The 26,885-nt window shown below is 35.0% G+C and overlaps 1 protein-coding gene and 1 pseudogene across 3 annotated transcripts in view; both read left to right on the top strand.

The window, feature by feature from the left end:
* GRM5 (glutamate metabotropic receptor 5) overlaps positions 1-26,885 on the top strand; it is a 475,017-nt gene that overhangs the window by 136,407 nt on the left and 311,725 nt on the right. The gene's annotated exons all lie outside the window — the stretch shown is intronic.
* On the top strand, positions 25,704-26,189 carry LOC123805621 (annotated as a pseudogene).

The raw sequence follows: 26,885 nt of genomic DNA, 5'->3' as shown, positions 1-26,885 counted from the left end.
TCATTTAAAGTTCAAATCCAAATTTATCTCCAACATTTGTGCATCTAACCACTAGCATACCTAAAGGAAGAATACAATTCTCAAACAAGTATTTAAACCTCCCAGAGCTTTATAAAAGAAAAAGACATCATATGGAGATCTGAGTTCTAGTACACCATGCCCTAATCAACTGAACTAACTAGCCAACCAGTGTTACTAAAACCTAGGATGCTACATCAGTTTAATTGTAATGGCTAAAGCTAAACAATTCTTCTTTAATGATTATCTTCATCTCTGCGGGGGGGGGGGGGAACTTATCAAAATGACAAAATTGAAAAAGTACAAAAGGAACTTCAAATTTCTCTAAAATACTGAACAGATAATATAGTTTAATGAATTAACACTTACCAATGTTAAAATTTTGAAAAAAAAATAGGCTTCTGTCATTTTCTTCAGCCTAGAACTTCTAGCTGGAAGTCAATACTTACACAGAAAAGCCCATGATTTTTCCTCCTGGGCCCATGGCAAACATGCTTAATTAAAAATATTCCTTCTCTAATCTGTAAAAACTCTAATAGTTCTTTTTAGTACCATGTTTTAGACAACTACTAATCACATAATAAATTATGAAATTGTTTATTATTATGAAATAATCATGAAATAAATTTTGCCTGTAATACTATTACCTGGTAAATATCAGCGATGCTTTAGGGCAGTGATTCTCAGTGGGGAATCATTTACTCCTGTAAGGACACTTGGCAATTGGAGATTTTTAAATTGTTGTGCTGTTACAGTTGTCCCCATTTGAATGTTGTAATTGGAAAGGATGCTACTGACACCAAGTGGGTTGAAGTCAGGGGTGATGTTAACCTACAATGCACAAAATGTCAGTGAGGTCAATGTTGAGAGACTGCACTTTATGGAGTTTATTGAAGAAAAACCATTATGTGAGCCTATTTAGTTAATTTGTTGAAATAAAGATGTTTGTTTGTAAAGGGCTCTGATGAGAATATAGTGGTGACTGGAGTACCTAAAAATGAAGACCCAGATGAGGGATGAATTTCATCTATTATTTTCCTACCAGCTGAGGGCAAGACTCTATCCCAGAGGGACCTGTTTTTTTTTTTTTTGTAAAAGCGGAGATGTCCAGTTGCAGCCAGCAGCATGTGAAAAGATGACATCCATACAGAGGCTGCAGAACCAGACCAGTGATTTTTCCTCCACTCACTGCTCACAAAGAAGTTGCCTGAATAAATAGCTGTCATTCATTTCTTCACATAAAGAAGCTGACACATAACATGGCTTTTTGTACTCATTTTGCTAGCTAAAGGATTTTTCGTGGTTCCTCTAACAGATAGTAAATTAGGATTTACATGTGTCATAAATAAGTTACATACTCTAATGCACTGAATTACACATACTTTCCTGAGTTATCCTGGATCCACAGAAGTTTTCTACAACCTGTTCAACATGTTCTAAGCAAGTAATAGGATAGCATACAGCTTATATTAGCAAATGAAATTAAGTTGATTAACAAATTGATGAACAATCCTTTTGTGGAGTTTTGTTGAGCTCTAGAAGCTCACATTAAAAAAATACCAATCTCAACAGTATTAATAAAGTAAAAGTTTGGGTGAGGTTCCTTTCTTTATATATGTATTCTCAACTGTTCCAAGCATCATTTGTTACAAAAAGAAAATTGTCCTTTCTCCTTTAAATTGCCTTTGTAACTAAGTCAAACACTAATTTGCCATATGTATCTGGTTCTATTTCTAGGCTTTCTTTTCTAGTCTATTGACTTATGTGTGTATATTTTCACCAGTAATGTTTGATTCATATAACTTTATAACCTTGATATCAGTCTATAAGAGTACTCTACATTTGTTCTTTTTTAAAGTTATTTTGGTTATTCTGAGTCTTTTGCCTTTCAATATAAATTTTAAAATAAACAATACTATCTACAAAAAATTCTGTTGTAATTTTTATGGGAATTGGGTTGAATCTATGGATAAAGTTGAGGAAAAATGACACCTTAACAACATTCAATTTTCCAATTCATGAACATTGATCTCTCTTCATTTTTTTATATCTTACTGATTTCTTTTATCCATGTTTTATAGCTTTTAGTATACATATTCTTCATTAGTTTCTTTGGATATACCTTATGTCTAAGTATTTATGTGAGGTGCTATTGCAAATGCCACTGTTGTTTAAACTTTAAATTCTAGTTATTCATTGCCAACACTTAGAAATATGATTGATTTCATATAATGATCTTTCCTGTATTCTAAATTTACTAATGAATTCTTCCAAGCATTTAAAAAGATATAATGCCACTTGTACACAATCTCATCCAGAAAATAGGATAAGGGAAAACAATTCCTAATTTATTTATAAAGCCAAAATTGTCCTAATACCAAAATCTGAAAAAAAAAAAACATTGCAAGGAAACTGTGGACCTATATTCCTAATAAACATACCCAAGAAATCTCTTCAATATAATGCTAATTAATTCCACCAATATATAAAAGAGATAATACATCATGATAAAGTGTGGCTTATTCTAGGAATGCAAGGCTAGCTCAACATTCAAAAATCAAACAATATAATTCACTATGTAAACAGAATAAAGAAGAAAAATAATATGATCCTCTCAGTATTTGCAGAAAAAAATTAAAACAAGATTCAACATCTTTTCATGATAAAAACTCTTAGGAAAACTAGCACTATAGTGAAACTTCATTAATATAATAAAGGACATTCACCAAAATTATACAGATAGTGTCATGCTTCATGTGAAAGACCGAATGCAATTCCTTCTAGGTCAGGAACAATGAAAGTATGTCCCCTCTTACCACTCTGATTCAACATTGTACTGTTGAATTAAAAAATATCTCCATTCACATTGTTTTACATAATTGTCTAGGTAAACTACCCCAAGGAGTCTGAAGAGAACCTCCTAGATGATAAGTGAGTTTAGCAAGATCATAGAATCTTCTCTAAAGATTTTCCTGCAAATATTGAGAGGATCATACTATTTTTCTTCTTTATTCTGTTTACATAGTGAATTATATTGTTTGATTTTTGAATGTTGAGCTAGCCTTGCATTCCTAGAATAAGCCACACTTTATTGTGATGTGTTGTCTCTTTTATATAGTGTTGGGATTAATTTAACATTATGTTGAGGGGTTTTCTTGGCTATGTTTTTTAAGGATATAGGTCCACAGTTTCCTTGCATTATTTTTTTTTCAGATTTTGGTATTAGGGCAATTTTGGCTTTATAAAATGAATTAGGAATTGCTTTTCCTTATCTTGTTTTCTAGATGAGATTGTGTAGAAATGGTATTATATCTTTCATAAATGCTTTGAAGAATTCAGTAGAAAATGATGTGAGCCTAGAGCTTTATTTATTGGAAGAATTTTAAGTATGTTCTTAATATTTTTTAATCCCTATAGAGGTCTTTTATTTTCTTCACACTTATCATGCCATGAAGTCATAGGGAATTGGTTCCAATAGCTCAGCCTCCTTCACCTTGGTTCTCACAAAGTGTGCTTCTTCAAGGGGTGCGGGCTGGCACTTCAGTTGAATCCAGGTAACTTTCTCTTTGACTTTCTTCTTTTTCTGATCATTTTCCTTCATATGTTTCAGGAAGCGATCTCAGCTCTCAGAGTGCTTAATACATACATTAAGGTCAACACATATATTCTCTTGGCAAGGATTTTGCCCTTAACTTGTTTATTCACAACAATGTCCACCCCACGATGGGTGACACTCTAGACTCTTCCAGTTTTGCCCTGGTAACATTGGTGGGGCACTTCTTTTTGAAGTGCCCATTCCTTTGCTGTCTACAATATTACCTTTCTTGTAGATTCACATGTATGTGGCCAAAGGAACAACTCCATGTTTTCAAAAAGGCCTAGAGAATATATAGCAGGTGCTTCTCCTCCTTCCCTTTGCTTTAGTCATTTTGGTGAATTACTGGAAGTTGGCGGTTCCAGACAAAAAGGAGGCCAAGCTGACATATATTATTTTAACATATGTTATTATATATATAACTATTCCAATTACCCATTTATTCCTAGGTATTAGTAGGTATGTCTTTAAAATAATTGTTCCATTTCATCTAAGGTGTCTTATTTGTGGTCATAGTAACATTCCCTTGTTATATCTTTGATGCCTGTAGGGTATGTAGTGATGTTCTTATTTCATTCCTGGTATCTGTGATTTACACCATCTCCCTTTTAATCCTGGTAAATATGATTAGTAGTTTAGCTTTTGGTTTCATGAATTTTCTCAATTGTTTTTCTGTTTTAGATTCAATCAGTATTTGTCTTGGTGTGTGTGTGTGTGTGTGTGTGTGTGTGTGTGTGTGTGTGTGATATCCCCTCCTCTGGATTTAATTTGCTTATTTTTTTCTATTATTTTAAGGTTAAAGTTTAGATTATTGATTTAATAATTTCATCTCATTTATACAATTAATGCTATCAATTTCTTTTTTAAGATTATTTATTTATTTTTAGAGAGGAAAGGGAGAGAGAGAGAGAGAGAGAGAGAGAGAGAAACATCAATGTGTGGTTGCTGGGGGCCATGACCTGCAACCTAGGCATGTGCCCTGACTGGGAACCGAACCTATGATGCCTGGTCACAGTCCACGCTCAATCCACTGAGCTATGCCAGCCAGGGCAAAGCTATCAATTTCTAAGCCCTGGTATAGTGCATTCCACAAATTTTGATATTTTCCATTTTATTTTTTGCTAACCAAATTTATAAATGCTATGAATTCCAGCCATAAAAACTTTGAAGACATAGAGACCAGTTAAGAAACTCTATAAGAGTAAAATAGACCAAGAAATGCAACTAAAACACCTCTTCTCTGAATGATCTCTGTATAAATAAATGGCAGGTAGCAATCAGGACAAAAGATTCCCAGTCCAATTGATCTTAGATTGCTTTATTCAATACATATTCAGTATAATTTTTTTCTTTTTTTTATTTTTAATAATTGTTCAAATACAGTTTTCTCCTTTTTACTCCCAATCCAGTCCCCCCTCCCACCCACCCCACTTCCCTCCCATTACCACCCTCCCCTTAGTCTATGACCATGTATCCTTTAAGTTTGTTCCTGTGAATCCTTCCCACTGTCCCCTTAAATTCCCTCTACTCTCCCCTGTGGGCACTGTCAGCCTGTCCTCTATTTCAGTGTCTTTGGTTACATTCTGTTTGTTTCTTTGTTTTGTTATTTAGGTTCCTGTTAAAGGTGAGATCATATGGTATTTGTCTTTCACTGCCTGGCTTGTTTCGCTTAGCATAATGTTTTCCAGCTCCATCCATGCTGTTACATAGGGTAGGAGCTCCTTCTTTCTTTCTGCTGCATAGAATTCTATTGTGTAAACGTGCCATAGTTTTTTGATCCATTCATTTACTGATGGGCATCTTGGTTGCTTCCAGCATCTAGCTATTGTAAATTGTGCTGCTATGAACATTGGGATGCATAGGTTCTTTTGGATTGGTGTTTTAGTGTTCTTAGGATAGAGTCCCAGCAGTGGAATTGCAGGGTCAAAAGGCAGATCCATTTTTAGTTTTCTGAGGAAGTTCCATACTGCTTTCCATAGTGGTTGTACCAGTCTGCAGTCCCACCAGCAGTGCACTAGGGACCCCGTTTCTCCACAAGCTCTCCAACACTTGTTGTTTGTTGCTTTGTTTATGATGGCCATTCTGTCTGGTGTGAAGTGGTATCTCATTGTGGTTTTAATTTGCATCTCTCTGATAGCTAGCGATATTGAACATCGTTTCATGTGTCTTTGGATTTTCTGTATGTCCTCCTTGGAGGAGTGTCTGTTCAAGTCCTTTGCCCACTTTTTAATTGGATTCCTTGTCTTCTTAGAGTGGAGTCGTGTAAGTTCTTTATATATTTTGGAGATTAAACCCTTGTCTGAGGTATCATTGGCAAATATGTTTTCCCATACAGTTGGTTCTCTTTTAATTTTGATACTGTTTTCTTTAGCTGTGCAGAAGCTTTTAATTTTGATGAGGTCCCATTTGTTTATTTTTTCCTTTATGTCTCTTGCTCTAAGGGACAAGTCAGTAAAAAAGTTTCTTCGTGAAATATCTGAGATTTTCCTACCTACGTTCTCCTCTAGGACTTTAATGGTGTTACAGTTTTATATTTAAGTCTTTTATCCACCTTGAATTTATTTTTTGTATATGGTGTAAGTTGGTGTTCAAGTTTCATTTTTTTTGCACGTGGCTGTCCAGTTCTCCCAACACCATTTGTTGAAGAGGCTATTTTTACTCCATTTTATGTTGCTGCCTCCTTTGTCAAATATTAATTGACCATAGAGACTTGGGCTTATTTATGGGCTCTCTGTTCTGTTCCATTGGTCTATGTGCCTGTTTTTATGCCAGTACCAGGCTGTTTTGATTACAGTGGCCTTGTAGTATAGTTTAGTGTCAGGTATTGTGATCCCTCCTACTTGACTCTTCTTTCTCAAAATTGCAGCAGCTATTCGGGGTCATTTATAATTCCATATAAATTTTTGAACTGTTTGTTCTATGTCTGTGAAATATGCCATTGGTACTTTAATGGGAATTGCATTGAATGTGTAAATTGCTTTCAGTAGTATGGACATTTTGATGTTATTAATTCTTTCAATCCATGAACATGGTATATGTTTCCATTTGTTTGTGTCTTCCTTGATTTCTTTCCTGAGTGTGATATAGTTTTCTAAATACAGGTCTTTTACCTCTTTAGTTAGGTTTATTCCTAGATATTTTATTTTTCTCTTTGCTATTTCAAATGGAATTTTTTCCTTGATCTCTGCTTCTGCTGTTTCATTGTTGGTGTACAGAAATGCCTTTGATTTCTGGACATTGACTTTGTATCCCACTGTTTTGCTTAATTCATTTGTTAGGTCAAGCAGTTTTTTGGTAGAGTCTATAGGATTTTCTATGTATACTATCATGTCATCTGCAAACAGTGACAGTTTTGTTTCCTCCTTTCCGATTTGGATGCCTTTTATTTCTTTTTCTTGTCTGATTGCTGTGGCTAAAACTTCCAGTACTATATTGAACAGAAGTGGTGAAAGTGGACAGCCTTGCCTTGTTCCTGATCTTAGTGGAAAAGATTTTAATATTTGCCCATTGAGCATGATGCTGGCTGTAGGTCTCTCATATATGGCCTTTATTATGTTGAGGAATGTTCCCTCTATTCCCACTTTACTGAGTGTTTTTATCATGAATGGGTGCTGTACCTTGTCAAATGTTTTTTTCTGTATCTATTGATATGATCATGTGGTTTTTGTCTTTGCTTTTGTTTATGTGATGTATTACATTTACTGATTTGCGAATATTGAACCATCCTTGCATCCCTGGAATGAATCCCACTTGGTCATGGTGTATGATCTTTTTAATGTATTGTTGGATGCGGTTTACCAGTATTTTGTTGAGGATTGTAGGGTCAATGTTCATCAGCGATATTGGCCTGAAGTTTTCGTTCTTTGTTGTGTTTTTATCTGGTTTTGGAATTAGGATGATGTTGGCCTCATAAAAAGAGTTTGGGAGACTCCCATATTTTTGGATTTTTTGGAATAGTCTGTGAAGGATAGGGGTTAGCTCTTCCTTAAATGCTTTGTAGAATTCTTCTGTGAAACCATCTGGTCCAGGGCTTTTGTGTGTTGGGAGTTTTCTGATTACTGCTTCAATTTCTTTTGTTGTTATTGGTCTGTTCAGGCTTTTTGCTTCTTTTTCATTGAGTTTTGGAAGATTATATTTTTCTAGAAATTTGTCCATTTCACCTAGGTTTTCAAATTTCTTGGTATACAGTTCTTTGTAGTAATTTCTTACAATCCTTTGTATTTCTGTGGTATCTGTTGTAATCTCTCCTCTTTCATTTCTGATTGTGTTTATTTGGGTCTTCTCTCTTTTTTTCTTGATAAGTCTGCTTAAGGGCTTGTCGATTTTGTTTGTCTTTTCTAAGAACTAGCCATTGGATTCGTTGATCCTTAGAATTGTGCTTTTAGTCTCTATGTCATTTAATTCTGCTCTGATCTTGGTTATTTCCTTCCTTCTGCTTGCTCTGGGCTGCCTTTGCTGTTGTTCCTCAAGTTCTGGTAGATGTAGGGTTATAAGAACCCTACGTCAAACAACCCTAGGTTGTTTGTTTGGAATGTTTCTAACCTTTTTAGGTGGGCCTGTATCGCTATGAACTTCCCTCTCAGGACTGCCTTGGTTGTGTCCCATAAGTTTTGGGTTGTTGTGAGTTCGTTTTCATTTGTTTCCAGAAACGTTTTGATTTCTTCCCTAATGTCATTCTTGACCCATTCATTGTTTAATAGCATGCTATTTAATCTCCATGATTTTGAGTGTTTTTGTTTTTTTTCCTTAGGGTTGTTTTCTAGCTTCAATTCCTTGTGGTCTGAGAAAATGCTTGGTATGATTTCAAGTTTCTTGAAATTCTTGAGGCTTGTTTTGTGTCCTATCATGTGGTCTATCTTTGAAAATGTTCTGTGTACATTTGAAAAGAATGTATATTTAGCTTCTTTTGGATGGAGGGTTCTGTGTATATCAGTAATGTCCATTTCATCAAGGGTATTGTTCAATGCCACAATATCTTTGTTGATATTTTGTTTAGAAGATCTGTCCATTTTTGATAGTGGGGTTTTAAAATCTTCCACTATAATTGTGTTGCTGTCCATATCTTTCTTGAAGTCCTCTAAGATTTTCTTTATGTATTTGGGTGCTCCTATGTTGGGTGCATATATATTTACAATATTTATATCTTCTTGATGGATTCTTCCCTTGAGTATTATGAAGTGACCTTCTGGGTCTCTCTTTATGGACCTTTTTTGGAAGTCTATTTTGTCTGATATGAGTATTGCTACCCCGGGGTTTTTTTTTCCTGTCCATTTGCTTGGAAAATTTGTTTCCAGCCCTTCACTTTCAGCCTGTGCAGGTCTTTTATCCTGAGGTGGGTCTCTTGTAGACAGCAAATATGTGGGTCATTTTTTCTTATCCATTCAGCTATTCTGTGTCTTTTGATTGGAGCATTTAATCCATTTACGTTTAAGGTTATTATTGATAGGTACTTATTCATTGTCTTTTATGTACGAGTGTTCCTCTCTCTCTCTCTCTCTTTTCCTTCTTTTCCTTAAAGCAGTCCCTTTAGGATCTCTTGCAGAGCTGGTTTGGTCGAGGCGTATTCTTTTAGACTTCTTTTGTCTGGGAAGCTTCTTATTTGGCCTTCTATCTTGATCGAGAGCCTTGCTGGATATAGCAGCCTTAGTTGCAGACCTCTGGTTCTCATTACCTGGAGTATTTCTTGACATTCTCTTCTGGCTTGAAGTGTTTCCATTGAGAAGTCAGCTGTTAGCCTTATTGGGGCTCCCTTGTATGTTACTTCCTTTTTCTCCCTTGCTGCCTTTAAGATTCTCTCTTTGTCTTGAAATGTTGCCATTTTAATTATGACGTATCTTGACGTGGGCCTCTTTGGGTTCCTCTTGATTGGGACTCTCTGTGTTTCCTGGATTTGTGTGACTTTTTCTCTCATCAGATTAGGAAAGTTCTCCTTCATTACTTGTTCAACTAGGTTTTCAATCCCTTGCTCTTCTTCTTCTCCTTCTGGTATCCCTATTATACGGATATTATTACGTTTCATATTGTCGTGCGTTTCTCTTAATCCTTCTTCATTCTTTCTGAGCCTCTTTTCCTTTTCTTGCTCTTTCTGGATGTTGTTTTCTACTTTGTCCTCCAGCTCACTAATCTGATCTTCTGCTTCATTGATCCTGCTTTTCATTCCTTCTATTGTGTTCTTCAGTTCAGAAATTGTATTCTTCATTTCCTCTTGACCTTTGTTGAGAGTTTCTATTTCCTTTTTCATGTTTATATAGTTTTCAGTGAGATTGATGTTTCCCTCTAGTTTCTGGTAGCTCATTGTGAGTTCATTGAACTTCCTGATAATCATTGTTTTGAACTCACTGTCTGATAGTTGAGTTTCATTTAGCATTTTTCCTGAGGTTTCCTCGTTTCCCTTCAGTTTGGGGTTGTTTCTTTGTTTTCTTATTGTTCATGTGTTTCTTATTTTTTCTTCTTGTTTGTTAATTTGATCTGTTCTGATTCCCTGTAATTATGGTGTAAACTTCTGTGGTAGAATATTTGTGAGATTCAGTGGTGCAATCTCCTTCATGTATCCTGGTGTTCACAGCTTCCCCCTACTCATCTGGTTTTTCCGTGATCACAATAATTTTTGATGTCCTGCTTTCAAAAGTGATTTGGTAACCTAGTCCACTTGCTCTGTTTCTCAACCGATCGGCGAGTTTCTCTCCTCTTCACAGAAGCCGAGAAAAACGCTGCCTAGAGTAAAGCTGCCATCTTCCCCAAATATTCAATATAATTTATAATTTGCCCTTAAGTTATGTTTTTAGCTCAATGACCTTCTCTTATACTATGGTATTATTCTACTCTAAGTACAATTGGATTTTATTTTACATTATTGACTAAAACTGATCTTATGCTCTTATTTCTGTGTCTTTTTCCCTTCACTTGAAATGTCTTCCTTCTTGAACTTAATCATTCAAAATAGTATCCAAGTTTTAGTCTGCTATCTTTTATACATATCAAGCTATTATTTTCACTTTTCAGTGAACATTTTTTTTACTACAGTATAGATTTCTCAAAGTTATGCACTGTCTCAGCCTTCTGTATTTGCTTCTCAGTGTCCTGAGCTTCCCAGTGTAAATGCTCAGTAAATATTTACTGTTTTATTTTTGATATTTTCATCCTTCAGTTTATTGTCATTTAATGGAAATCTTTAGGATTAAATACTGTAATAGCATATTTTTCCTATAAAGATAGATCTGATTAGCTTAAAATATTTACATCACCTAATTTGCTTTTATTAATACTTATAATATAATTAATATATGAAAATGTTGTGGTCTATCCTAAAAGATTATCCCATTTAAAATACAGAGGTCTTGAAGGAGGAAATATTGAATTATTATGAATTTACCTTTTACAAGGCTCATTTCTGTAAAATGTAAATTTATAACTATCCCTGATTTCCATAATTTCTCTTGTATTATAATTCTTGGGTGATTGAATTTACGTCATCATATTGTATTTGTGCCCTGTGTTCTATTGTCCTGGTATGTTTTTCCCTTGGATATTAATTTTATTTCTCATTATTCTTTGCATATATAATGATATAACATCTTCTAAAGCATGTAGCTTTCATTAGGCTCACAGAGATTTCCAGAAAAACCTTGACAATGCTAAATAATGTTAATTTCTGTCCTCTTCATTTTTCTTTTAAATGAAAATTTAGGTATTCTTTTTTTTAAGATTTTATTTATTTATTTTTAGAGAGGGAAGGGAGGGAGAAAGAGAGAGAGAGAGAAACATCAATGTGTGGTTGCTGGGGGTTGTAGCCTGCAACCCAGGCATGTGCCCTGACTGGGAATCGAACCTGCGATGCTTTGGTTCGCAGCCTGCGCTCAACCCACTGAGCTCTGCCGGCCAGGGAAGAAAATTTAGGTATTCTTAATAGCAAGATGGATACTTGGATTTATAAGTTTCTGTGTCATATAATGGAAAGAGCACTTGATAAATTCCAGAAGCTTGCTTCCTATTCCTAATATGTACCAGTTTTTGATCTTCAGCAAGTTACTGAATTTTTCTGGACTTCAGTTTGTTTATATATGTACATATATTGGGAATAACCACCTCTAACTCATTCTCCCATGGTTATTATGAAGTTATAATGTAGTTAACTGCCAATAAAATGTCATTAAAATCATTACTTTAAATTATAGCCATTAATTTAATATCTGTTCATTCCTTTTCAGAAACAGTATTTTATATTTCTCTGAAAAGTGAAAATATTGCATGAATGAAAGCTTTTCTAACATGCTAGTGCCTTTCTTGGTAATGTTAGTTAACCTAATTTAGATTGGTCACCTCCTTCCTATCATGTCCATATACTGAATTTGAGGTCTATAAACTCTCCTTGTCCCTCCTATTCCTCATCTTACCTTTGTACTCTGAAGTATGATCTATACTCCACTGCTAAATATAATGCCAATCATTCTTTTCTTCTTGTAAGTGCCCTTATTGTTCATTCTTTTTTTCTTTATTTCTGCAGCCTGTGTCCTTTTTCGAGCTCTTATTATCCCACAATTGGATTCCTTTAGTAGTTTTTCATTAGATCTCTCACTGTGCTTGACTCCAATCATCACAACAAATCACTTCCAGAAAAATATGTTTAAAATACTATTCTCATTCTGTAGCTTTCCTGCTTGAAACATAAAATGGTTTTATTGTCTATTGCATTAGGTTGACACTCTTCTCCTGGTCTTCAAACTTCTTTATATTTTAGTGCTTTCTTACATTGCTAACCTATGTGAACCCTGTGATTCAGAAAAATCTAATACTCATGAACATAATTTATATTCAATATACCATCCTTCAATGCCATAAAAGTTTTAACCCATATCTGGAATTCTCTCTCATTAGCTAAAATATTTTTTATTTGCACCCTGCCTTTGCAGCTTAATTAAAGTTCTATCATCAGTATGGACTAATTTTTTCTCTATCTTATACTTGTTCCTTCTTACTTTAATTAGATTAACAGTCAGGACACTAATTGTAAGTAATAAAATTTGAAATTAAGCTAGGCTAAGCAAAAAGAAGGGGAATTTATTTATTTATATAATTATGAAAGTCAGAAATGTAGTAAGAGCAACTAACAAGTAAAACTAGTGGCCCAATACCAACAAATTCATTCTTGCCACATTTAATTTCTCCCCTTTTTGTGAGAACATCATTCTCTCTTTTCATTTCTTCATGAGCCTAGAACCATGCTGCTGCCTACTCTTGGCTTACATTTTTGTAAAAAACAAACATATTTTGCAGAGAATAAAAAGATTCCCTACATTAGCTTGAGTTTGGAAAATATCCAAGCAAAAATTCTTATGACCAGTCTAGTAATAACACCCATTTAGGCCAATTGCCAGGGCCAGTGGTCTGCAGATCTGTAAGTGTAAAGTGGATAATTTCCTTTTTTCATAGCTGGTGTACAGGCTTTTGACTTAACACAGTCCTGAATTGTAGGGTTATTTTAAAAACTGAATCATTTTTTGTTTTTTGCAAAGTTAGAAATAGATATGACTCTGATATCAGGGATTTCTCTCTACCAGAAGTGCCCCTTGGAGGAGAATCAAAGATGTCTTGAGGGACAGGGAGGAAATAAGCCACATTGGCAGCCTCCATATGCTTCAGAGAATAATGTGCTATTCCTGTGTGTTAGGTAATCCCAAACGGTTTATTACACTCTAGCATCCCAAAGGTATGATTAAAGGATTAGAGTGTGGAGAAAACAGCAGACATTAATGCAACAGAGTGAAAAAAAACACTTTGGTATTATCCTGGGATTTCATCAGCAACAAAATGAGGACAAAAGAATTGGACCATGAGCAATTTTATTTAAACACTGGGTGAATCCAATCAAGATGCTTTAGCTTTTAGCTTCCCTGATGACAGAGGTTATGTCTGTTCTAATTTGCTTTGTGAGGTGTCTACATAGGCAACAGGGATAGGGATCATGTTTTTAAGAAATACTCAAATGTTTGTAGCAACATTACCAAACACTCAGTGCACCACCATATCTAATGAGCAGCTTTAGTTTTAAATTCCTTGGAAGAACACTCAGTGATAGTGAAATTAACAGGAGATATAAATTGGGAGCTGTGGTTGTTAGCCGAAGCATTGAAAACAGACACAAGAACATAGGGAGACTTTCTATTAAGAGGAGCTGGTTGCAGTCAGTGAAGGCAAATATCAGCATCTACGAAAAAGAATTTATAGGAAAAAAACTTATAAAACTGTGTATGATTAAGAATAGTAATGATCGTTGAGCTATTTTTATGTGCCAGATTTTGTTCTGAACATTTCACATGCAAAACTCAAATTTAATCTTTATAACTACTTCATGAGAATTTTATGGATGAGGAAACAAAGGCTTAGAGAGATAAATAACTTGCCCAAACTCCAAAATTAGTGACAGAGCCAGGATTAGAACCCTGATTTGATTAAAGTAAGATTTAAACTTAGTCTAACTTTAGAGCCATTTTCCTGAAGCCTATTTTGTGACTACCTATTGGGAAGAAAAATTTATAAGAAAGCTAAGATAGGGACTAATGTTTATTGGGAATCTATTTTGTGCAGACATTGAACTGGTAGTTATCCTACCGTTCCTGAGGTGATTTAGAAACTTAAACTCAGAGACATTTAAATAACTTCTTTAGGCCCATATATAGAGAGAAAATTGCATATGCAAGAATTAAATTCAGTCTCTATATATTGCAAGATGCAATGTCATTTCCAAATATCATGATGACTATGACAACATATTATATTAATTCTTATCTTGACCAAGGATTTGGGTACCTTTTGTGGCAGAACGTTTTGGTCAGCTGCAGAGGTATATTTTAGTTTGTTGGGCAGCCATAACAAAGAACCAGAAACTGGGTGACTTAAACAACAATTTATTTCCTCACAGTTCTGGAGGCTAGAAGTCTAAAATCAGTATATAGTAGGGTTGTCTTCCTTTTAGGGCCTTACTCCTTGACTTGCAGATGGTCACCTTCTCCCTGTGTCCTCATATGGTCTTCACTTTGAGCATATCTGTGTCCTGATCTCCTCAACTTATAAGGACATGACTCATATTTGATTTGGGACTCATATGACCTCATTTTACTTTAATTGACTCTTCAAATGTCCTATCTCCAAATACTGTAACATGTTAAGGTACTGGGGGTTAGATTTCAATACATGAATTTTGGGGATACACAACCTAACTTATAACAAAGGCATACAGTGCTTTGGGAAAATGACAAAAACTGAAGAGTCAGGTAGGCTGTAATGTCCACTGCCAGCACTTTCAAGTTACCATAATTTCTTATCTGGACTATTGCATCAACCTCCTAACTAAGCTTCTTGCTTTCTCTCTTATCTAATCTTACAGGAAATAATAATTTGTCAGTGTTGTTCCTTAAAAGACCACATAGCACAATTCCAAAAATCATCATTTACTTTGTAGTCCATGTGAATGCCAACCTTCTCCAAGTTATATTACAAAATAGCACTGCATACCTTCTGGTCTTTGTTTCCTTTATTAATTCTAAACTTTTGTAATTATAATACTATTTTTCTCTCTGGACCATGGCTCCACTCTCTTGTCTCATTATTGCTAGTGTATTCTTTTTTAAGTGCAGCTCAGATAATGTCATCTGCCCTCTCAAACCCCTTGTCTTGTCCCTCTTTATCAAGTCAGAGCCTCCTCATTGTGACCCTAGCCTGCTCCTGATCCTTCCTTCTTGTTGCCCCTGCAGTGGGAAGACTGGATCTTCACTACATATTTACCCACCTCAACCTGCCTGTGCTTATTCTGTTTGCTCCATCTGGAAAGCCATCAACTTATTGCCAAAATCTACTCCTTTCACAAGACCCAACTTAAATTCCACTTCATGAACAGACATTTTCCTGACATTGCTAATCAGAAGTGATGTAATCTCTCTTTCTCCACCATTAAACTTTCACCTTTACTATGCTGGATCTTTTTACAAAGGGAGTCTTTATTGCAGCCACTGTAACCTCAGTGGCCCTTTCAAAGTCTTGGAGTAACTGAAAACATGATAGAGACCATTGGCCAGCAAATCTTAGGAGACTTTATTGGAATAGTCCAGTGTTGCACTCGCAACAGCTCATAAACGTATGCACAAGAGAATTGTTACATTCCATAGTCTGTTGTTGCGCAACGCCTTTACTAAAAATTAAATTATATAAATGTATAATTTAATAAATTATTTTTAAAAGTAAAATATCAGCAAATCCTAGTTAAAATAAATTATTACCAATTATTTTACCATTTTTAAAATATTTTATTTATTTACTTCTAGAGAGAGTGTAAGGGAAGGAGAAAGAGAAGGAGAAAAACATCAATGTGTAGTTGCCCTTGGTATGTCCTCCTCCCCCCACGGGGACCTGGCCCACAACCCAGGCATGTGCCTGACTGGGAATCAAACCAGCAACACTTTGGTTTGCAGGCAGGCACTCAATCCACTAAGCCACACCAACCAGGACACATTTTACTGTATTTTTTCACTCTTTAGGATACTTACAGCTATATGGTCAATATAACATATATTGGTGTACTACTATGCATCTCCTTCCAATGCCACGTTTAATGATCTCACATTGGTAGCTTAAAGTTTCTTGTGGTGGGAATATTTACACCATGGAAATTAGTGCACTAAAAATCAGGGCTTGATTTTTATTGCCTAGATTTAAGAAAGTGATGCAGAACATGTAAAAGTTCAGATTAGACTTAAAAGTGTGTCATGTCTATAGCCATTATATTGCAAATAGCACAATGTGTAAAGAAATACAATTCCAGTATTTGAAACTATTTTCTGATTCAGAAAAGTTACTTGTGTCATTGATTGGTGAGCAAAGTTCTGACATATACCTTATTTGTTTTCAATTTCATCAAATATCTTAACATATGTAAAAATGTCAGTCAATATTCATGTCAGAAATATACCAAGTAATCAATTGCAATCATACATTGGCTGTGGATACAAGATTTTGACATTTTGAGAGAGTTAAGGAGCCATATGAAGTTTCTAATAAAGAAGATTGTATATTTTGCTATTTCTAAATTATGTGCTACATTTATTTTATAAGTAAAATTTGTAATACACACATAGCACACACACATATTCCTCCAGAAAGGTAGTCGTTAAACATTTACCTCCAGATGCCCCCAGATCATGGGGGTCAAGTGAACTCCTTGTCAAAATCTAAGAAACAGACACATTTGTAAATAGTTAAAATAACATCAGTGTTTTACCTTTCCTATATCAGATATCACTTAAGATACTACTTTAAATCTCCTTGGCTTCATTTATGTCCAGGCCCTTTTCCTTTCTTTCACTCCCAGCTGGTAAAACCAGACTTGAAATCATCACACATGAGTGCCTGGCCTCATGTCTGTCTACATACCTCTGACTTTCTACTTAGGACCTCTCTTTGCTCAGGTAGACTGCTTGGAGCAAATTCATGATAACAAAGAACAGATAAAATAATACCTTGAGGAGGTCACCTTTAACCATTAGCAAGGAGAGACTGCGGGCATTTTTCCTCCCTTCCTTTTCAATACAGCCTTGAGAAGTAGTCTTTGTATGGCCTCTTGATAGATCATCCCATGAAATGCGCAAATAGCCTCAGTAATCCACCCTTGTGTTGGCTTTCTCTTTTTCTCTGTCTCAATCTTGGTTTCCCTCAGCCCTGTGTTATGGAGGACCAAGGCTAAGATACTTCTCATAATCATGTGGAGCAAGTGGACAAATATCTAATAACATCTACTTCATGTGACTAAACTAATTCTTGGAAAGAGGGCATAGCTAAGTTATTTTCCATGTCAAATACAAAAATTAAAGTTATCCAGTAATAACTGAAAGGAGACACAAGTAGCAAAAGGATGTATTATATGTTTCATCACCTGATGTGTCCAATTATAAGTAATCTCTTCTTCCTTTGAACTCAACCACCTACATCCAACTTACTACTTTGTACCTGTATTATGGTATATACCTATATTTTTATGCATATAAATATGTTTATGTCATATATATAGATAACTATATACATTCACATATAAGTATATGTATCATATATGTATATGTACAGGTCTGTCCAGAAAGTATTCAGCCATTTAATATGAAAAATAGAGATATTTATTGAAAAGGTTACAAGAAACATTGTACATAGGACAATGACACCTCATTCCCCTTCAAAGTAGGCACTTTGGGACCTCACACAGTTTTCTCAATTGCCATCAGCTGCCCTGTCATATTTTTTTGAATCTCATCAATAGTCTAAAATCTCTTATCTTTCAAAGGTGATTTTAGTTTTGGGAAAAACCAGAGCTTCAGGGTGCCAAATCTGGGCTCTAGTGGGGCTAAGTCACCTGTGTGATTTGATGTTTTGCCAAAAAGCTCTGCATGAGACTTGATGTATGAGCGGGCTCATTGTCAGTGATGAAGCTACCAATCACCAGTTGCCCATAGCTGTGGCTTTCTGAATCATCTGAATAGTTTCTGTAGAAGAATGTTCAAGCTTAATGCAAAATTTGATGCAGATTCATTGTTGTACTCACTCATTTTGAATGCAACAGCCACAAAGAACACGTGCTCACTCAATAGCATCTACCGCCCCCACTGACTATACAGTGAAGTCATCATTGTTCCCATGTGCGAATTCCAGCCTACTCTCCTTGGCTGCCAGGTTACATCAATGTCACACAAACCATTCTCATTATATTAACAGCAGTTGGACTTCTTCTGGACTGAATATATATATATAATCATATATATGATCCTTCATCAGCTCCTCATGTACTTATCAATGTATTAAGTAACAGATATTTATTTATGTAGCTGATCTTCCTTCAACCTTGTATAGTATATAGCTTTTTAATTATTATTCATTTCTATAAATGCTTGGATATTGAATGGGATGGAATCTGTCCTCTTAAGAGTATTAAATCTAGGATCTATGGAAACTACCCAATATTAAAAAAAAAACTAGTAAACTGGGTCAGCCTTCCTGCACCAACAGCCATCTTTTCCCCAGATTAAGCAAGAGTTTTAGTGATTTCTATAAGTGTATAAAACCTGAAATAAACATAGTAATGCTTGAAACTGGATTTCTTTCTAGAGGAAAAATAAAATCACAACTTTTGTGGTTCCATTCCAGAAGGTTTTGCCCTTGCTTTACAACAGACACTCCTGAGGATTTTTTAATATTTAAAAAAAAAAACTTGCTAAATCTAATTTACAAGGAAATGTTACATTTCTTCCCTACATGTTCCCAATTATTATCAGCAAACAATTTATTTCTTCAGAAATATATTAGTGATCTTTGTTCTCCCTTGGTTTGATATATATGAAGAAAATGCATTTCTTGTGTCTGGTGAAAAGTTACAGCAGTTATTGGCATCCATTTACAAATAGAAATGAATGCATTAAGGAAAAAGAACTCTCAAAAGGGTGGATATCTTGAAAGGCCAAATAATATTTGATATACTGTCTGGGGAATACTGGTAGAACGGATGATTGAATAAAGATTAGTTACATAAATTTCAAGTTTTCCCACTTCAGTGAAGACTATTTTCCATATGTCATCAGAGACATGTTACCAGATACCTTTTCAATAGTTCTGCATTGAGTACAATTTCTAACTCTTGATACATACTTAAATATGTACAAAGAAAACCTAACATAAATTATCCATAAGGCTCAGAATATATATTGAGAAACAGAAAATGTAATTCAGAGCAAGCATGTATAAAAGGAATAGAGAAAATGGCTAAAATTATTTTCATAATGATTACAATATAATGGATCAATGTAGGAGGCAGATCTAACATCCTACTCTCTAAGGATCCTTAGAGTGATCATTTTATAGATAAGGGGAAAGCTGACAAGAAAAGCTACATGGTTTCTCAAAACCATGCAGGTGATGAGCTACCAAGATTTCAAACACTATCGTTGTTTCATCTGAGGCACAGGATTCTAAGCTCTGCTGCCCTTCACCATGGACCCCGTCTTAGTTTAGCCCAGTGCTCTTGGTTCAACACCACAGCTGCTTTGCACAGCTGTTCACAGTAGATGCTTAATAACAATTCATTAAAGAAAAGTTGATGAACCTTGAGGGCATTATGCTAAGTAAAATAAATCAAGCAGAGAAACATAAACACTGCATGATCTTTCTTATATGTGGAATCTAAAAAAGCCAAACTCATAGAAACAAAGAGGAAAGTGGTGGTTGCCAGGAGCTGCAGGTGGGGAGGTGCATAGTGGAGGAAATAGGGAGATGTTGGTCAAAGGGTGCAAATGTTTAGGATGAATAATTCTGAGCATCTAACATGCTACATAAAGGCTATAGTTCACAATACTATATTGCACTTGACAGTTGCTAGAGAGAGCGTTTCTTAAGTATCCTTGCCAAAAAATAAAAGGTAACCATGTGAGGTTATGAATATGTTAACTAACCATATTATGGTAACCATTTCACAGCATATGTTTATATCAAGTCATCACATTCACACATTAAATTTACACTATGTTATATGTCATTTATATCTCAACAATCTCGGTGGAAGAGTTAGTACTTATTTTTTTTCAAATGCATTTATTCAACAAATATTTAGTCACCTTAGGCTCTAGAGGGGGGATAGAGGGGAATTAAAATGCAATGCCTTTTGCTGATTAGCTCACAATCTCCTAAGGAGTCGTAAAAACAAAATAATTACACTAAAACATGAAAAAAACCTGTTATATTGGAGTGAGTGGGCAGTGAGAGCACAGCGGTAATAATACTCTAATAAAGATACACTGCTAGCTAGATGTGTAATTTAAAAAAGGTAAAAACACAGGTGAAATTAATTTTAAAAGTACATTTTTATTTAACTCAATGCATCTAAAAATTTATTATTTCAACATTAAATCAATTTTATAAAGTATTAATGGGATATTTTACATTTTTTTGTATTGAGTCTTTTATGCCAAGAAAATATCTCAGGTTGAGTTAGCCACATATCAAGTAGCCACATTCATGCTCGGTAACCACATGTGGCCAGTGGTTCCCACACTGGACAGCACAGGCTGTCTAACCTACAGACAACAGTTGCCAAGGCCATAATTCTGCAGCAAGGCTTGTTTGACTCACTCCTAAATGAAGTTCAGAGTTTGGAAACAACCACAGCATAGCCACTGTACTATACTTCAGTTCCTTCTACTCATTTCTCAGTCCTAAAGTAAATGATGGTCCAGACAGATATTTCCAAACTGAGCCCTTCCGTTCACTACTGTAGGAGGCACTGAGTCCTCCCAGACGGAATCTAGCAACCACAGAGCCTAGACAGTGCCCACCCAAACCGGACAAAGTGGTGGCGGGACAAGGAGCTGCTGTCAAAGAAGTTAATTCTTTTCAGAAAAGGCTGTCAAGCTTGAACAGATTTGGCTGTGCTGCAGAGAATTTTGTGCCTTCAGCTGGCAATGGGAGAATTTCTGGGTTGTCATTAGACCCAGTTAGAATAGAGGATCAGAGGTGACTAGCAAGCTAAAACAGAGGCACATGAATAACTCACCAACCCCCCAGGCCCACTGGCACACAGTTCCATATAGAGGTTTATTCTTTCTGTGGAAATGGAATCACTCTTAATGAGACATGCATGGCAGGCTTCAGCTGTGAGGCTGACAGCTTATAAAGAAAGTAGAAGGAAGTTGAATTCTGAAGGGTTAGAGCAGGAATCTGGGTCATAGCTTCTGTCTCATTTTTTTTATTTTCCTCTAGGAAGAATAGCCAGAAAATGAAACTAGTCAGAACTGCATTATTTTTGACAAGATCAATATAAAGTGATTTTTAAAAACTTTGCAAATCTCAATTTAAGTTATATTAACAGGTAATAATTAAAATACTGCAAAAATTTTAATACCAAAATTAATTTTTCCCTTTTGCTTGTCCCTCTGTAGTCCTTTCTCCCCAAGAAAGATTTCATTAAGTAACTAATAATGTGACATGGCATGTCCGGTTCCAAAACCACCTGCTAATTTTACAGGCCTTCATCTGTAGAAAAGCTATAATTAGGCATTGTATGTTTTGTAGGAAGGCTTTGATAGCTAAACACCAATTCTTGGCAGTGATGCAGATTGGATCATTTAGTACTAAATCATACATGTCTATAATATTTCTAGTAAATAGGAAAAAAGTTATTTGTTAAATAAAATATGTTTGCTGAGATGAATTCAATTTAGTAGTATCTGTAACTGGTTTCAAATGAAACATTTTGCTGTGGGTAAGGGCCTTTGAAAGAACCACAAAACTATTGAGCAATTCCCAGTTCTTTTTTTTAAAAAGATTTTATTTATTTATTAATAGAGAGATGCAAAGGGAGGGAGAAATAAAGGGAGAGAAACATTAATGTGTGGTTGCCTCTCACCAGGCCACCACTGGGGACCCTGGCCTGCAACCCAGGCATATGCCCTGACTGGGAATTGAACTGGTGACCTTTTGGTTCACAGCCCGTGCTCAATCCACTGAGCTACACCAGTCAGGGTCAAAATTCCCAGTTCTTGAGGGAAAATAATATACTATAGGAAAAGAGCACAGGTTTTGAAATTTGACAGATAAAGGTTGAAATTCCAGTTTTTCCACAAACCAGCTATTCATTATTTGGCAAATTATCCCAGAATAAGAAATTCATTATAAATATGAGGAATAATAGCTACCTCATAAGAAGAGTTGGCTTAAATAATAACTATTATTATTTGAAATGACTTGTGCAGTAATTGGTACATATTATTAACCTTTAACCAATTAATTTCACAGGATCTAGAAAAATTTTAATAGTGATGACGATGATGATGATGGTCATACAGCCTGTTCTTTTATGGCTTCTACTATGATGCCAAATCAAGATGAAATTTACTATTCATCTTACTTGAGTATTCACACAATTAATTGTACAAAGAAAATAGAAGCCCTTTGTCATCTCAGTTTCCATAAGAATGCATTCTCTTGATTTCTCTTCTTTTTTATATTTTTATTTTTTATTTATTTTAGAGAGAGAAACATCAAGTTGGTGTTCCTCTTATCTATGCATTCATTGGGTGATTCTCCTATGTGCCCAGGCCGGGGATCAAATCTGCCACGTTGGCGTGTAGGGATGATGCTCTAACCCACTGACTAGTGAGCTAGGTCTTTGATTTATCTCCTTCTTCATTGTTTTTGTGAGCTTTAACTTCTCAAATGATGCATAAATATTTGAATTATTTAGGGTGTCATCAGAACTCTCTTACCTTCACATCCTACACTTTCTCTATTACTGTTACTGCCCATATGTCGATGACTCCCAAACAGTTCCAACTCAGACTTCTATTCTCTGAGCCAGATTGTCCTTATTCAGTTTCTATCATGCTATTTTGAACTGGCCATTTCACGGAAATTTGAAAATAAATTCTAAAGCTTTATTTTATTTTTTTCTACATTAGGTTCTACTTTAATTTTCTCTCTCTTGGTTAGTTCAACCCATTACAAGAACCAAAGTTACTATAAGGAGTAAATGCTACAACTTTATTCCAAGGCTCAGAACAGGACTACAGATGGAACTCAGACTTGTATAAGTACTTCACATGTGTGGCAGTTATAACTGTCATGTACATTTCTTTCATTGATTCCATTTCATGTCCTTGGTCATGCATGCCTTAGTGTATTCAACTTTTCCCTTAAGGTCAAACTTCTTTTTCTAGTTTCATTCCTAGTAGCCAGAAGAAAAATTTACCAACTTAGTATACCATTCATTAAGCCATTTGACATATACTTTTTCTGACAATATCTGTGGCCATGGTTAGTATTCCCATAAGTAATATTTTATACATATAGTTCAAAATCTGAGTTACTAAGTTATGTTATACTAACATTTTTTCCTGCTGAATTCATTATTGAAGTATTGCTCAAATTTTGCTTGCATAACCTGTGCCTAAAGTAATGACTAAAGTAAATTTGCTAAATGAGATGCTTCTAGTAGTTGGAGTATTGAGACAACCTGGATGAGATCCAATAAAGGCCTGCTATTATGCTGAATACTGTGTGATATGGTTCATGTCATAGAAAGACTCCAGGGTAGGATTTGAAATAATTGGACAAACTTTGGAAATCCATTTGTTAGCAAAGTTTTCTTAGTAAAGGCACTTATAATTACTGATGGAATCTTTATGAGGGTACATGATGATGATAACATTTAACAACAATCTTTTAGCTTTAAATTTTTTTATTAATTATATCTCCAGCATCTAAAACACCTAGCTGTCAAGTTCAATGGCCTTATTTAGGAATATTCCTTGGGTCACTTAACTTCCTTTTTTCTTTCCATTCAACAAAAGTTTTTATATACATTGTTTCTGATGTGAGGATAGAAATCTCTTCCTTAAAGAACATTATTATCTAGTCGTAGGAGATAAACATAAACAAATGAGTGATACAGAGTTTGAAATTGCTATAATCATTGTACATGGTTATAATGAGAAAAATGCATGTATTTTAAAAAGAGAGGAACAGAACATCCTTATAAAAGAGATATTAATAAAAATGAGAACAGGTGTTGGTGCTCTAGCTTTTCTCACTTCTGGCTGTTTTAGGTAACCACACTGGTTTAACTAAAACACAGCCCACTCAATATGGGCAGGTTTGGCTAAGATCTCCTCATGCACAGTTATGATCCCTGAAAAGGCAGGAAAGGGTGAGTGGGCATTGGTTTATTGATCCTTCCCACGCATATTTTGGGGGGATGGTATCATGCCAGGCAGTAACTCTCATGAGAAATGACAGCATTTTCCTTCACTAGTAGTCATTAATAGAATACATTATTTATAATAGTGAAAGGATATTAGTAGTAAAAGCCATTTGGAATGTATTTTTAAGTTACTGTTTATATTGAGAATTTTAATTTCCTTTTTGACAAAAGATAATTTGGTCCAACTAAAAGGATAAAAGTTCTAATATGGAAGGCCAAACTTAATACTTTTTTAAAAATTAAACTAGTAATTCCTAAAGTGAATACTTTCTGAAAGAAAGTTTTAATCTACTTGATAATTATATTTGAACAAATAAATTTATATAAAATTTTATTCTTACCTATCTTTCTGTACCTCCTTTTCTGTTCAAGAAATCCCTGATTACCCACTATTGATGATAAATATAATTGAACAAGTGTATTTACTACCCTCAAAGGGTTTACAGTTTGGAAAATAGAATATATGAATCTATTCAAACTATAATAAATAAATATATATAGGATGGAGCATAAATATATATATGTAATATAAAAATACAGAATATAAACTTTAAATTCATTCTAATACAGCATACTAGTTAACACCATAACTTGTCATCTGAATCAGGGAACTCTTAGAAATCCCATGACAAAACAAATTATGTAAAGTGGGTTATGTTTTACTAAAGAAGATATGTTAATATTGTAGATGGTATTTTTAACCAAGTCTCAATATCAAATAAATCATCTGTATGATTAACCTTATCATAAAGGTAAATGAACCACAATTATAAGCATTACTAGCAATTATAAGTAACAGAAATTATACTCTTCAATATTATAAAATAGATCAATAGGCTAAAATGTGTAAATATCTAGTCTACTGTGTGCCTAGTATTATACCTATACTTGATGAGTTAATATCTATGAAATGAGTTACTATCTATGAAATGAGTAACTAGGTTACATTATCCCTGTAGGGAGATCCTTGAAAAGCATGGTGGAGCAGGTCAATTTAGTTCCACAGGAATTTTCTGGGTGGCACTATGGAGATATGGTCTACATTCTAAGTAAGTTTACAGTCTGGACATTTGAGTTGGACCAGAAAGAATGGGTCAACATGGAGAAATAGGAGAAGGGTATTCCAGGTGGAAAGAACATCATGATTAAAAGTAATGGTGAGAATATGTGGGGTATCTAAGGTACATTTGGAAGAGCCTAGTAAGAAATAAGAACCACCCCCTTGCCCAAGACCCCCTGAATCCCCTAGACTCACCCCCCCCCCTGAGAACCACCCCCTAGTGCCCTGCACTGCCCCATTTTCTCTCCAATGAGGTGAAAGAAACTACCATGAACCAAGGGAAACTCACCAAACTGCAGGCATATGTGCACGGTGGTGAGAAAGGAAATGCTCGTAGAAAGAATGTGGTTCACAGAACAGCTACAGCATATGATAAAAAAAACTTCAGTTCTCATTATAGAAGTTAGGCATAAGAAATATCTGTGGTATTGAAGAGGTAAACATGTTCACAAACCAAGGGATGGTGATCCACTTTAACAACCCTAAAGTTCAGGCATCTCTGGCATGAACACTTTCACCATTACAGGGCATGCTGAGCCAAAGCAGCTGAGAGATACACTACCCAGCATTTTAAATCAGCTTGGTGCACACAGTCTGACTAGATAAAGGAGACTGGCTGAAGCTCTGCTCAAGCAATCTGTGCATGGAAAAGCACCCTTGTTATAGGAGAGGATGATGATGATGAAGTTCCAGTTCATGTGGAGAATTTTGATGAGGTTTCCAAAAATGAAGCAAATTGAATTGAGTCAACTTCTGAAGATAAACTTGAAGAAGTTACTGGAAGCTACTATTTTATAATATGACTGCTTTTTAAAATTTCCTTTATGGATCTAATAAAATCTAGATCTCAAATATTTTTAAACCCTAGCCCCTTAGACACTGTAGCTCTTTTCAGTTTTGGCTTATAGACAAATCAGTCTTTGCAGCTAAGCTGAAGAAGGGACTAAAGTTTAAAATAATGGTTAATGAAGTTCATTGCCTAGTTAAAAAAAATAAGATCCCCCCAGTAGTGGTACATAAGGCATAAAAAAATGAAAGCTAGGAGATGATAGGAGGTTGTGTTACCATGTAAGCTCATGTGTAAGGAACAACGAGGGTTTGATTATAGTGGGAGAAGAGGAGTACAATAGAAAACCAGAAACTCATGTCAGAGAAAAGAAAATTATTTGTATTTTTAAGGATTCTGTTAATTTTTATTCTTATCATCATTTTCTCCAACACACATAAGATTTATAAATTTGAACCATCTCTCCAACGAATATTTTGTCAGAAAAATTTCTCACTTACTAGATATATTCTATTTATATTACCATTCTTTGTTACTGTTATCTGAAAGTATATTTAAGCCACATAAGGACAGCAGTTCCTGATAGTGAATTGGTACCACCAGAAACAGCAATTTTCTGTGGTTATTCAGAACACACTGAAGAATTGTT

Source organism: Phyllostomus hastatus, unplaced genomic scaffold (genome assembly GCF_019186645.2).
Source record: "Phyllostomus hastatus isolate PE091 unplaced genomic scaffold, TTU_PhHast_1.1 phas_scaffold_317, whole genome shotgun sequence".
Taxonomy (NCBI): Eukaryota; Metazoa; Chordata; class Mammalia; order Chiroptera; family Phyllostomidae; genus Phyllostomus; species Phyllostomus hastatus.
Note: the sequence above shows the minus strand (reverse complement) of the source record. Positions and strands in the feature narration are given on the sequence as shown.